The sequence below is a fragment of the Ambystoma mexicanum genome, chromosome 9, assembly GCF_040938575.1.
Source record: "Ambystoma mexicanum isolate Mex_15411 chromosome 9, UKY_AmexF1_1, whole genome shotgun sequence".
Lineage (NCBI taxonomy): Eukaryota > Metazoa > Chordata > Amphibia > Caudata > Ambystomatidae > Ambystoma > Ambystoma mexicanum.
Genome location: NC_090931.1, coordinates 345,880,649 through 345,896,186, shown reverse-complemented (window position 1 = coordinate 345,896,186; position 15,538 = coordinate 345,880,649).

The following is a 15,538-nucleotide window of genomic DNA, read 5'->3' as shown; positions in this document are numbered from 1 at the left end:
ATGTATCTCAACGACAATGCAACAATAATGCAAGTTTTTATTTTGGATTGGGCCGGAAAAATCACAGATCACTTTAGTGTAACCCTTGGGGTTAGACAAGGTTGTGTTCTATCCCACGTCAATTTCTTACTCTACATTAACAAATCAGCCAAAACCATTCAGAGCGATGCTCTGGCAATTGCTGGAAGGAGGTTTGGCATCTTGTTATATGCAGATGATGTTGTTTTCATTTCAACATGTCCAATGGGCATTAGAAAACCACTGGTAGCCCCGAAGAGAGTTTATATGAACCATTGTCTGGAAGTCAATACATTTGTCATAAAACCAGAACTGAAATGCACATTCAAGTTTAATAATGAAAGTATGCAGCATAGCTTTTCTTTTGACTTTTTAGGGAATAGGATATCATAAAATTACAGTTGGCCACCACATGTTGTTCTTTGAAGAGCATTCTTAGCGCAGAGAATATGTGTAATTTCTGTGCTGGCTGTTAGAACCGTCCTTCAGTCTTCATAGTTTATAATGTTCAAGCCCATTCTTTGGTCCTATATGGTTCTGAATTGTGATGACACTAATCATCTTTAATTTTAGACTCAAGCAAAAGAGGTTTTCATTGTTACCTTTACCCAAGGCCTCACCTTCTATAACAGTTTATTTGATGCTGCGCCTCCAACCACTATCTTTTGTTGCGCTATTAAAATCAGTATTGTTCTGGTCTCAAATTCACAGCATCAAGGATTTGTTAACCTGTAGGATGATCATTTGTGATATGCTGGCAAACCCTGAATGCAGAGACAGGGGATGTGCTATACATTTTAGGCGGCATCTGTTTATCAAAATGAGCATAGATTTGAGCATTTGTGTCATAAGCATACCTGCCCCTCCCAAAAGGAGTTTTGAGCTTTAAAAGCTTTGCATGAAGAATGGGTTTCACAATATCTCCTGTCGGCATAGGTGTGCCAGTGTATCAGTGTCAGTTTCTTAGTCAGAGTCAGTATCTCAGTTAGTGTCCATGCATTAGTATTAGTTTCTCATTCATTCTTAGGGCCTGATTCATGGAATTGTGTGCATTTATCCCGCACGGTGAGAATGACACTGAGCGAGCCTGCGTCGTGCAGAATAAAAAAGGCTCACTCTGCCTATTCATGGAATTGTCTTCGCAAAGTAACCATACACGCAAGTGGCGGCCAGACCACCCCTGACACACCCCTAAGTGAAGTAAAAAAAACCTGCCAGAACAGCTACCTTTGCTTGCTTCCAGGGTACAAATAAATGCACCTTCAAACAGTGTGTGACGTCCCCCACAAGCGAGCCTGCCTCTCGGTGACCCTGCACAGTGTCCCCCCTAACTGTTACCAGCACCACAGGGAAAACTCCGAAATTCTGCATGTGAACCACCATCAACCGCTCCTGCACCCCGCTACACTGTGTATGTGCACCTCTAAATCAGATCGGAACCACAGCTGTGCACAGCTGTGTACACACATCCCTAAATCAGACACCCGATCTTACTCCTGCGTGGTGAATCCTATGTGCAAGTGTCTGTAGGTCTGACTTTGGGTGGCGGATAGTATGAAAGATTTGCCTGGCCATTTGCCAGCCTAGAGGTTGCACCCACGGATCCATGAATATGTAGCGCTCAATGCAATAGGGGGCATGCGATGGACTGCCTGCGGGCCATCCCTCATAGTGCCCACTTTTTGTCTTGTTCTTCCTCATTTTCTGTGTTCTGCTTCCTAACCTGCCCTCCATGTGGTGTCTCGCACAAAGTACTCGGTCTCTCGCAGTGATGTGCCGAGCCTGCACAAAGTCCACACAAAGTATGAAAAAGTGTTGCACAGTCGATTCAATGAATCGACAAACAGGATTTTGCATGCAGTTTGGCACACAAAGTCTCGATTTATTGCCCAGATAATTCCATGATTCAGGCCCTTAGTGTCACAGTGTCAGGCAATATATCTGTTTCTCAGTGTTCATATTAGTTTCTCAGTGTCAGTCATTGACTCTCTGTCCCTGTCCTCAGTTCCTGGCTCCACCTCAGTGTTGCCATAACTCGATCTCTCTATCTCTGCATCTTCAACCTTAGTTTCTAAGTGACAGTCTCTCTGTCCCCCTCTCAGTCTACCGGTCACTCATCAACAGTCTCCCAGTGGCCCTCTCAGTTTTTCATTCTCTCATTCACCATCATATTCTTAGTCTTTCAGTCACACACAGTCTCAGTCCATTAGTCTGTCAAAGTCCCTCAGATGTACTCTATATCTCAATCCCTGTCTCACAGACAGTCAAAGTTCACAGTCACATATTCTCTCTCTCTCTCTCTCTCTCTCTCTCTCTCTCTCTCTGTCTCTCTCTCTCGTGTTCTCTTCCTTTCTTCCTTGTGTATTGTCTACTGTTTTATTTTTTCCACACATATGTCCCTCATTTTCTCTCTCAATCTCTCTTTTGTCCCTTGATCACTCTCTCTCTCTCTCTCTCTCTCTCTCTCTCTCTTTCTCGCTCCCACGCATACTCTCTCTCTTCTTCTCTCTTTCTTTTGCTCCTTCTCCCACGGTAGAGAGTGTGGTACTAGCAAAAGGGAAGGCAGCGGGAGAATTTAAGGTGGCATGGAGAGTTTGTTAAGCGGCTACACTCTGAGTCTATGAAATGTGATGTAATCAATGATAATGTTGCTATAATATGCTGAAACAACAAACCCCTAAACCTACATAAGGATGTGTAGGTGGTATTTCAACATTTCGAAACTTGATGCCTCTGCCATTTGAAGGGTTCGAGATAAACACTGACTTCTAGATATTAATCAGAATGAAACTGGTAGGGAAATATTCAGTAGGGCAGCTGTTTTAGTTGTCTCAAAGTTAAATACAAGGTGTGAATGCTGCTCAATTTCTTCTTAGCCAATAACAGGCATGTGGCCTGGCATGTGGCCTGGCCTTCACTCTAGGTTATTCCTATCATCAGCTATAACTGGCATGGTTGTTTGCAATTTATTTTTTTATTTTAATGTCCCATCCTCATAAACTGATGAAGGGTCTTAGCACAATATTTTCAACCTTCTGGCAAGCAGTCTATGCACTACGACACATGGGCCTCATTACGAGTCCGGGGGTAACCGAAGCGATAAAACTGCCTGGTTACCGCCGGACTCGTATTATCATTCCGCCTCTGTGATTCCCGGAATTACTGGGGCATTACAACCCCGGTTTTCTGGGAATCACGGAGGCAGAATGGTGTTAATCCCCATTCCCATTGAGTCCTATTGGACTCAATGGAATGGGGATCATGGAAACACCGGCAGCATCTTGTAATGCTGCTGGTGTTTCCTCGTCCGCCTGCAGACGGGCGATGTTAAACCCGCCAGGTCAAACCTGGCGGGAACATCACCTCCCGCCTGCAGGAGTCAGGATCAGCCGGTCCGGAAACCGCCACCGTTATTTCCGGACCGCCTGATTTGTAATGAGGCCCATGGTCTCATTTGTAATGATGTCTATGCTGTTTTTCATAGTGGGATAGTCTTTCATACTGTATTGTTGGGTGGAAATTAAGTTTTAATATAGTTTTAAATATGATGAATTATGTCTACCATATTTATGAATTCAGGTGGTCTTCCATGGCTCATGTTCAGTCTTTTGTCTATGTTCTTTCCTAAACTATGATCCCTTTCTTGAGCTAGAATCCGTATGTATGCCAAAAGTGATATCATGATTTCACACATTCATTGGCATCTGTTGGATGCTTGTACTTTATTTTGCATATTTTGTTTTGCATATGGTTAACTCATATGTATATATGAGTGATTTATTGTTTACGGTGTCTTATTTTATTGCACTTGAAAAGGGCAGCTTAATTCTAAAACGTTGTAATTTCTGTAGGAAATTAATTTAAATTTAATGTAAAATAATGTAGCCATTAAACCTGGATAGTAAATGCAGCCTTTTTTTTTCCTTTCAAATTGAGTGTAAGTCAGTGGCATAGGACATGTTTGGGCCACTTCACAAAATATCAATTTTACTGGCCCTAGTACAACCGTAGCGGAATAGGGGCATACTCATTGACAGTAAACTCTTGCTGAAGCCCCAGGTTATCGAGGTGGTACAATCTGGGTCACATCACCTGCACACATTCCAATGTATGCTGCCCTACTTTTTCATTTCTCAAAAAGCACTGACTGTTTTATCTCTAGGACACTCTCAATTCGCATATGTTAAGTTGTTTTATAGAGCGCACCGCTGCCGTTTCCATGGTCTCCAGGTGTTCACATGTCGCTGTAAGGGAAAGTGGGTTGGGTTGGTTAGTGAGGGAGAGAGGGATGGATAGATGTTGTGCTCATCTGTTGATGCTTGCAGAACCAGGAACACCTGTCATCTGTGCATGTGAGCTTTCTGGGTCTGCTTTGTTTTATGCACTGGGGCTTGTGCGTCCAGAAGGGTGGTGTTTTAGTTGTTTTTTGTCTGAGGGTGTTGGATTTGTACTGGGTTTGGAGCTTGAATAGAGCGGGTTTGTATGTGTTTACAGGGAGAACATTAAAAAAAATTGGCAATATTCAAGTGGCAAGACCTCACAGTGGCAAAACCTCAAGCAGCTACATTCCTAGTGTAACTATTTAACCGTAGCAAAACTCACAGCAGACACATTCACAGATTTATTATTCAGGGTGGCAAGATGTAAAGTTTGCAAAGTATTTCATTTTAGCAAATTAAGAGGGCTGTAACTTCTTCTATGTGGTCCCACAGGTTGGTGTTGGCCTGTAGTGCAGAGCTAGGGTGTCAGGTGAACCAGCAAACAGGAAGACACCCTCAGCCTGTTCCCTTTGCCGACTGCCCAGGCAAGGCTGCCCTGAGTGGGTTGATGGTGTGAGGGCACTGGCATCATGTGGCTAGGTCTCCAGCCAATCCAGAACGGGAGGGTGAGTTCCAAGAGCCCTGCTGCAATAACACATTGGAAGCTAGGCTGCTAGGCCAGAGGGTGTATGTTATGTTATGTTAAAGTTTCTTATACCGTGCACTGTGAAAAACCTGTGTGGTTTCTTGGTGCTCTGGTGGATCTTTAAAGCAAGGGGGGAGGAGGGGTAAGTTAATAGGACTGAGCAGGAGACAGAGCAAGAGAACGGTGATGTGCTGTTGGCAGCTTCAGTTCAGTTGCCACTGTTTGCTGAGTGAAGGTGTGTTTTTCGGTTGGTAGCTGCCATCTGCTGTTGGGGGAGGCCATGTGTGGTGTTTTCCTTGTTGCAGTGTGGTGAAGCGTGTGCAGTTTGTAGTGATATAGAGGTATGGTTATGTTTAGTTCAGTGATTGAGAAGTGTGTGCAGAAGCGTGAGTTTTTAGTAGGAATGGTTAGTGGAAGTGCCCTTTACTGCTGTCGCTGTTATGAGTAACTGTGGCCCATATCCCTTCGCCTGGCATACATTCTGGTGTGCTGCAATTACCTCCCCGATGGTGTGAGCAGAAGTTTGGATTTTTAGCAAGGTTAATTAATGGCAGTACTTTTTCTACCCCCATTGTTCTAAGTGCCGCCCATGTCTGTTCCGCTTTAGAACATTATGCTGTGCAGCAATTACCAACCCCACAAGTTCTGGCAGGGTGTGTTTTCCCTGTCCCCTCTGGTGTATCTGTTCGTAGATCGGGACACCTCTCTCTCCCTTGTTTCCATCTTATGTCCTCTTTCAGTGATCCAATTATGTCAGGCCCATCTCCCTCTCCTGCACCTGGATTTGAGATACCCGCCATGTGGGGAAAAACACCCAAACCTGAGACACAGCAGCCAGAAGAAAACACCTAGATCTGAGACACCAGGCAAATGCGGAAAACATGCCGACATCTGGGACACCGCATTAAGTAGAAATCACCCAGACCTGAGATACTCAGCAAGTGGGAAAACACCCAAACCAGAGACATAGCTGCAAGAAGAAAACAGCCAGACTCAAGGCACTCATCAAGTGGGAAAACACACCCATATCTTGGACATAGTAGCAAGTAGAAAACAGGTAGATTTGAGATACCTGGTAAGTGTAAAAAAACACCTAAATTTGGGCTACAGTGGTAAGTAGAAAACAGTTAGCTTTGAGATACCTGGCAAGTGGGAAAATGCCTAAATTTGGGATACATCAGTAAGTAGAAAACAATTAGTTTTGAGATACCTGACAATTGGGAAAATGCCTACATTTTTAGATACTGCAATGAGAAAAAAATCTAGATTTGATGTACCTGGCAAGTTTGAAAAATGCCTACATTTGGGATAGAGCAGTAAGTAGAAAACACCTAGATTTGATGTACTAGGCAAGTGGAAAGATAAGCCTATATTTCTAACACAGCAATCCAATAACAGTTAGAGTGGAGATACCTGGCAAGTGAGAAAAACGCCCAAATTTGGGACACAGCAGTACATAGAACCAGTTAGATTTGAGATACCTGGCAAGTGGGGAAAATGCCTATATTTGAGTACCACCTACAAATGAGACACAGCAGTGAAGGGAAAAGTATTTACTTGCTAGCTAACATCATTGTGTTATGATATGTAAGATAATAAGAGTGGTAGGGTTTTAATGGAATACAGTAATTGTTGTACTCCCCGCCCAGACCACGTGTACCTTATTAGTCACTGCTGGTTTATGGCGGCCAGATTCACAGGCGAGCATGGGCAAACATGGACTCAAGCTGCTTCTTTGGGAGCTGCCCTTTGCCTTGGTACCCTTAGTTGGTGGCTGCCTGGGCAGGACTTAAATGGGGTATGCAACCCAATTAGCACTGAGGGGTAAGCAGGGGCTGTGGGCATAGAAGGACCAGGAGGACAGCAGGGCAGGCAAGGGTAGCGAACAGAAATGCCAAAGTGGCACATTTGAAATAAATGAATACATGTCCCAGACTTCCTAATTTAAAGAAGCAGAAAGCTCCAGTCTGGACACACGGGGCTAGGGGCACCTACTTGCCCTGTTGCAGGCTCCATGCAACAGGTCAAGGATGCTGCAGGCAATGGGGGATAGGGGAGCACTTACGACTTCAACGTTCACAGTATAAAAAAAGTGCATTGCTCACCCAACATCAAGGATTGTTCCCTCTACTTGCTTGTTTGGTGGCCGTGTCTCCAGCCAATCAGGAGTGGGGTGGGCGGGCACCAAGCGCCTTCAGCAACAAAGTGCTGAAATCTAGACTACTAGGCCAAAGGTTGTATGTTGCAGGCAAGGGAAGTGGGGCTGGGAAAGCACTTATTGATTCGGTGGTTGCAGTCTAATCTTCCACCACCAAGGATGGCACTCTCTTCTTCCTTGTTTGGTGGCTGGTTTGCAAGCCAATCAGGAGTAGGGTGTGAGGGTGCTAAGAGCAGGAGATTGGGGAGAAGCAGTTACTGCTTCAGTGGTTGCTGTCTAAAAAAGCAGATAGTTTACTAATAGTGTATGCCTAGGGACAGACCCCTGCCTATCGCGCACAAAGATTTAAAAGAAAAGAACACTGCTGACAAACTGTTTCTGAAGCTAATTTTAGAAACCATATATAACCCACTGTTAGAACTCTACACTGGCCACATACAGAGCCTTTCATATTATAGGCCCTTTGTTCCTGTAATAGAAAATATTCAAATAACATCCTAAACACCAGCTCATATCAGGAACTTTCAAACTGCTGTTGGTACCAAATTAAATGCAGAAAAAGGTGGCTGGTACCAATTCCTCAGTCCTAGCAGATATTATAATATTTACTGCCTCCTACCTTCAGAATCACACAAAGGTAACCAGCTTTCTGAAAGTTTGTTACTGCATTGTTCTTCTCTGTATAGGGAAAATATACATTCATTCTCATTTCCCTCCCTATCAAGAAGAGCACCATCTCACTCCAATTCCCTGACATCCACATACGCCCACCTCTGCAAAGTGACAATGTAATGGATCCAGTCTGTAAGTGCTTCCTTACTACAGTTCAGTTGTTGCAGATGCACAAGATCCTTTTAGAAGCATAGATTAAGGACCCACTGCAATATTATGTCTTCACCGTACACACACTTCACTGAACTTGCACCGCATTCATATTTCTCTGCAGAAATGCACATACTTGTTCTTCACTCCTCACTTGTAAACCTTCATCACCATTTATCACTTCCCCCATGACTGCCTTGTCCCAAAAGCCACAATCCTATTTTACCCATACAATCTACCTCACCCACAGACATGAATATAATTCACATGCAAACACATGACTCCACCCACACATGCCTTGCCATGTACACCCAGCACCTTGCAAAGGAATGCCTCACTGTACCATCACACATCTGTAGGTATAATTAGTTCACAAATTTCAACTGTGCCTTAATTTTAGCAGTGCGACTGACTTTAATTGTGGTTTGGTCCACAATCCAAAAATTGTGCTACTGTTGTGCCAGGTGTGTAACTCAATGCTGATGTAAAGCATGGTTTGGGAGTTAACTCAGTGCAGTGTATCATAAATCTAAGTAACTTTTTCAGGAATTTCTTCCTCCCAGATTCGAGCAATTGGTGTGGCCCCATATCTCAGCTCCATAGAGTGTCGCTGGTATAGCCTGGATGGTGCAAATATCTAGAGCAGGGGACACAGATTGCTCTCCAGGTACAGGAACATTTCTTTGATATAAAGACATTAAAGAAGTGGGCAAGGACGCAGCCTTATCGAACGTCTCTGAGAACTGAGAACTCCCTAGTAGATTCTCCTCTCGGGCCCCACCTCACAACCACCATGTTGTTTGAAAATGCTCAGCTATTACAAACACCAACTGCACCGGTACCCCCATCTCAAAAGGACCTGGCAAAGATGGGCATTGGGTACACTGTGGAAGGCAGTCTGTAAAACAATGAACAGAGTGTAGACCTGCATACATTTCAATACAGTATATTTCTGCAGGATGGTAGACAAGTGGAAGAACTGGTCAACTGTGCTTAGCCCATGCTGATACTCCATCCTGTAAGTGGAAAATAAGCTCATTGCTGGTCCCCCAGTTCTGCAGATGTTGGAGAGGGACCTTCGCAAAGGGTTTCCCCATGGAGTCAAGCAATGAAATAGACCTTTAATTGGCCAGGAAATCTATCCCCCGTTCTTATATCTGGTGATGACCTATGCACAATGCCATGATTCCGAGATATGCTCACAGTTGGCCACTTCTTGAAACAGCATGGATAATATAGGCACCCAAATGTCCGACTCGTCCTTGTAAAGGTCGACCAGATATTATCAGGGCCAGGGGCCTTTGCCGCTTGGTATTTGATAAGGCAGCTCTTACAGCCACCATGGTGATAGTTATAGGTGGCCTAATGTGGTTGATAGATATCTGTCCTATCTTCACTAATTCCATTACAGTGGGGCCTTCAGTGCAGGCCTCAATTTGATATGGGCTATGAAAATGAGAAAACCATTCGGATTTGGTGATCATACAATGAAGACTGTTGTCATTAGAATCCTTCCGGTTGGCTATAATAGACCAAAAGGACTTACTTTAGTTTAAGTTTGCTGTATCCTGCTGGAAGCACTGTTTGTTGCTGGGCAAATCAATTTTTTTATCGGAATTAGTGTTGTGCTTCATTGATTGTTACCTGCTTTTAGCCATACGATTTTAGTTTTGTTTTTACATACTGTGTCTGTATCCTTTGCAAACACTCTAGGATATACTGCCATACTATGGTGCAGATTCTGTGCGCATTTCGCAGTTATTAAAGACAGTTACGTGCCTCTATACGTACAAGAACTACAAGTCCCAACATGCTTGTAGTCTTTAGACTGTTATATTCTCCCAACAGGCACGTCAGCGCTGGCGCGTCAGGGACTGTCAGTAACGGTTTGTATAAGGTACAGCTAAGTACGGGCCCGTAACTCTTATTATATCTTCTGAAAAATGGGCCTGCAAGAGGCCTTAGTGGTGATAAAATGTTCCCGGGAAGCATCAGAGGTAAGAAGTTCCAGTCTCCGTAACAAAGTATTAACAGTGCCTCTATGCTATCAAAGCAAAAATTGGAAAATTGCCATGTCAGTTCCCTCCACGCTCCTGAAAATTCGTCCACATCTGCCTGTCCACCCATGGTCCCATTCTCGGAGGCTGCCTATGAACTTTATGGCACAATCCAGCTAATGGATAAGCTAGCAGAATTACATTTTAAAGGTACCGTGAGGAGGATAAGGTCAAACAAGCTCATGTGCCCACACATTTCTCCCCCCCTGGACCACTCAACCCCATAATGTCTTTGTGTGCTGGTGACCTCCAGCCCCATGAGGTAGCTTTCAAGGACCACGGGACTGGAGAGCCCCTGGTACAGGACATCATCGATAGACCTAACAAGGTCGAGGAGGCAATAAACTCACAGATAATTGAGGGGAAACTCAAATGTTGCTTACCTGTTCTATTATACAGCCAGTTGTTGAAATTGCAGACTTGATTTTGGAGCAAAATATAGATATGTTATTCATCACAGAAACCTGGATGACTGAAAACAAACACCATGCCATGTTACCGGCTACCCCTGATGGATATTCAGCCCTCCATGTTGATAGGGAGGAATGTAGAGAAGGGGGGTTGCTATGATTCTCAAGCATAACTTGAAGCTCCACACAACCAAACCTCCAGATATAGAAAATTGTGAAGCTATAAAGGTGAAACTCAATATAAATTCAGTCTCCTCTATCAGCCTGCTGTTATTGTATCGTTCCCCAAGATCAACCTAGCTGTTCGAGGAACAGGTACTAGCCACTATAGGTAATTTCTCTAAAGACTCCACAGATTTTGTTGTCCTTGGCAACTTCAATCTCTGGGATAATATCCCATCAGATGAAGAGGCCAAGCACCTGAAAATGTCTTTGAAAATCATTGGTTTCTAACAATTGGTCCAAGCCGCAACACATAATGGTTGCAACACACTAAACTGGATTGTGGCAAAAAAACAATAAGTAATGATATCCTCAGTTTTAGAATGCGTTTGATCTTATCATTATCTTATAAATGTTGTCTGCTTCACACAATCACCACAGGCATCATGGTCAATTAGGAACAAGCCACTTAAGACCTGGTGTTATCACAAAAATGTGACTAGTGAGGCATTCAAGGAGCTAGTAATCAAGCTGCTGCCATCCATACAGGATCATCGGTCCCTCAATGATTTTACTCACCTGTTTAGAAAGGCCACAAACTCTGCTTTTGACACTCTCGCCCCCTCAAACCAGCTAAGATTAATAAACCCTTGTACCAAAATAAATGATTCTCAGAGGAAATCTTGGAATCTAAACGAACCAAGCGAAAAGCAGAGCTGGAGAAAAGCCCCATCAGTAGAAACAATGTTGAACTATAAACAGCCGTAAAGTCCTACAAACTAATGATCTTTAATGCTAAAGCCAAAACATTTTATGATAGAATCCATAAAGTGAAATTCCTGTCGAAAGAGATATTTACTATTTTACGAGAGCTACAAAATGCCCCAGTAAGCTGCCGGGAACAACAGAGCAATGCCTGGTGCCAAGCAATTCATGATGGTTTCGCTCACAAAACTGAAAAACATCAGCAGGCCATTAGAGAACAGCTGAACATACATGATAATGATGAAATAATGTCTGAGCCTGTAGCTCACCCCGTTCAAATCCATCCCAAAGCCTTCTCCTTTGAACGGGTTTCAGAGTTGGAGGTTGTAGAGGTCATTCACAACCTAAAACCATACAAAGGAGATATTTTCCCTGCCAAGCTATTCAAGGATTTTACAGATATACTAGCACCATGGGTCGACCGCTTTGTGTACCAGTTCTTTGATGAATCCTATGTCCCAGGAAATATTAAAAAAGCATGGAATACTCTGCTCATCAAAAAGACTATCTTGATCCATCTGTCCCAGGTAATTTTAGGCCCTTTACAAATGTGCTGCCTTTGTTAAAAATAATTGATAAAATTGCATGCCTACAATATCAGAAATTCATAGAAAAAAACAATATACTTGCGGATGAACAATCATGTTTTCATGCCAATCATGGCATGGAGATGAGCTCTCTAGATCTTTAGGCAAACATCTGCTCTATCATCGAAAAAGGGAACCCAGCTCTACTCCTGCTGCTGGACCTTTCTTCAGCGTTTGATCTGATTGATCACGATATTTTAGTGGAAAGATGAATAGCAGTCGCTAGATGTTCTCCTTCTGCAGCAAATTGGTTAAAGTCCTTTTTGGGACCGAGAAATGGCGGCAGTGGTTAAGGGAAATTTCACCTCCTCAAAAATCTTGCTGCTCTATGGTGTCCCTCAGGGATCTACATTTTTATATTTTCTCCAAACTATTATGTGACGTGCTAAAACAGAATTACTGATAGTTGGTACCTCTTAGAGATGAAAAAATCTTGATGATCAGTACCAATGCTTTAAAATCAATAACAGTAGCATTTTGGTATGTGATCACGTAAAAAAACTTGGAATTTTCATGGACTCACATCTGTCCTTTAAGAGGCATGCATCTTATTTAAAATCTATGTGTGCCTTTTATTCCAAACTAGTATGGCAAATCCGTCCATATCTGACCAAGCATAACCTTGCTGTGATTACTGGTGTCATAATAAATTCCAAATCAGACTATTGCAATAGTCTACTAATGGGCACTTCGAAATCTAATATAACAAAAATGCAAACCATTTAAAATGGAGCTGTCAGGGCTGTCAATGGGCTCAGCCGATGCTCTAAGATCTCAACAGCAAGGTAGAAGCTACACTGGTTCCCGGTTGAACAAACAATAACATTTAAAGGGGCAGTTTGGTCTTCAAATGCCTGGCATGTACTGCGCCAAACTATCTCATAGCTAAAATAAAGAAAGCTCCCATTAGAAGAAATTTGCGATCAAATAATAACCATGATTTATATCAATCCCCAAAACTTCTCAAAAGAATTGGTAGTACCAATTTAAATTTTTGGGCACCCTTGGTTTGGAACGCTCTTCCGCTTTCCATAAACAACTGTGAATCAATCAACACATTTAAGAAGCAACTTTAGACCTGGTTGTTTGATGAAGGATCAATGTAACTAATTCATACATTCTGCTTGTCATTCTTAGATAATTAGCACCCTGCCGCTCTGAATCTTCTTTTTCATAAAGTGTCTGTCTGTCTTTGTGAGCGTTCTGAAGTCTGTGGGCAAACGGCGCTATAAAAAATATAGATAGATAGATAGATAGATAGATAGATAGATAGATAGATAGATAGATAGATAGATAGATAGATAGATAAAGTCTTCCCTAAGTGCTTCTCATTTGGATTTAAGGAATTCAGTTTTCCTAGACTTCACTATGTTTTTATAATTGCTCCCCTAAATATGCACACCTCCTTGTTCACCTTTCCATCGTTGCAGGTAGAGCATTAGGTCCTTCTTAGCCTGGCTACAAAGATCATCAAACCATAAGGGATTCTGCTCACTAATCTGTTTGGAATGGGTCGCTATGCTACAGAACCAAGGACCAAGCTCACAGATCAAATGATCATAATCAACCAATACCTCAACATCTCCCTTGTTAGCGTCACATGGATGTTCAATTACAGGGAGTATTGAGCAGTAAATGGAATGCTTTGTCCCTGCTGACAAACTATTGTCCCACTTGACAACCTGTCTGGTGTTCCCAGATATCAGTATCGGAACAGAAGCCACAGTGCCAATATCCCCCTTGCCTGCCACCTTAGTTTTATGGAAATAGGTTCACTATCCCTATGATCAGGAATGAGAAACTGTTAAACTGCAGCCCAGTTACCCACCATAAACAAAATGTAAAAATCCTGGAAGAACAGTCAGAACCAAAAATGGTGTCTTTCCCTGGCCTTTCTTCAATGCACCTTCCATTACATGCCCTCATATTAGGCCATCTATAATCATTGTTGTCTTAATAGCACATTTATGTGTCTGAGAGGGGAAGCTGGCCTTTATGGGTGGAATCTCCCAGGCCCCATCTATATCCTCCCAGACCCCTTCAATTTACGCAGGGTCTCAAACTAGAGGTTAACATCTCCACCTACAATAATGGTACAGGGGCCGGACCTCTTTGTCTCACAGCTAGTCACAAGGTCATACATTAAGGCTAATGTACCCAAAAGGCAATTGCAATAGAGCCTGTTCTAAACATTGAAAATGAGGAGTAGCCACTCTGTGTTTGTAGAGACAACCACCTGCAAGTTCAGGGTGCTTTCTCCATCCACTGATCTTTGTTTCCCTCCCTGACCCCACTGCCACCAGTGTTAGCAGCCCCCCAATGGTCTACCTCTGTGGCCCTTAACTGCAGGAATGTAAAGGAGCCTTAAACCCTTGTATCTTAACAGGTAATAAATACATCCTAGGTTTCCTGCATACATATGATCTCATTTGAAGATGAAAAAGCTATCCAGTTAGGGTCCATCAGATGTCTGGCAATCCCAGTAATGTTCCAGAAAAGAACTGTTGTACCTCCTAGGCCAGCTGGACTTGGAGATAGGGTGGTAAAAAATGTAAGTCCAGCACATCTAAGCAAATGCCCCTTTCGTGAAAAACCCGATTCATTGATGACAGGCCTGGTGGACAATCATGCCATGCGTTGGGTGGACTAAGTCTCAGGGAAATTGTTGCACCTGAGGGGATAGGCTCTTGAATCCATTGCCAGTAGCCTCTCTACCAGATTAGGGTCCCTCAGGTCCAGCTCTATGGAATCACCATGCTCAGGTCCCATACTCCCTCAGCCAGCCCATAGGATATCTTCTATAATGACAGAGGTACATAAAAATTAACATGACTAAGCACTAATACACGAGCATCTAACCTTAACAAACTAAACTAATTAGTAATTAGACTGGGGATTGCTCAGGCCATAGCCATCTGCGGTTTTGGGGAACATGAACTCGCACTGCAATGTTGGCTTAGAAAATCACAAATTAAAATTTCTTCTGCAGTGTAATGAACGTGAAGCAGAGCGAAATGCGACAGTGGCATGCACTTGCAAGAACAGCCCTCTGTTTGTACAGGAAATGCAGAGGCTGACAGAAGTAAAGAATCCATGCAGGATATAGGAGAAGGGGAAGGTGAACAGAAGGAGACTTATAAACTAGGGAAGGAGGAGTCTCTGGGGTTGGTGAGAAAAAGATTGAATGGGAGAAGGAACAAAAGAAAAAAAGGAAAAATTGAGCAATATCGGGCTCTGGCTGGCTTTGACTGGTAGCTGCAATCTCTGAGGGAGAGACAGCTGAGCCAGTGGCAGTACCGGAAGGAGGGATACAGTTGAGTGCTGGCAGTGAAGAGTGGGAGAGAGACGGCTCGTTTCATAGAAGACATCTCTTTGCCGGCCCTTCATATAAAGTGTTGCTGAAACTTGGTAGGCATAAGTGACAAAGTAAGATAGAAATATCCATTTAGAGGTATCGTTATACTAATTAGTGAAGTGTCAGAATAGGTACAAAGGAAAGAAAAACATCTGCTCTTCATGCATCAGGGAACATATGTTTTTCTTCTCTGTGCACAGACCATGATTTGTTGGAAAGTGTGAGTTGTAGGCCTGCTGCAGCATTAGTTAGATTTCAAGGTTGTGTATAAAAATGCATGTGCTCTGCCAGGTTTTCTA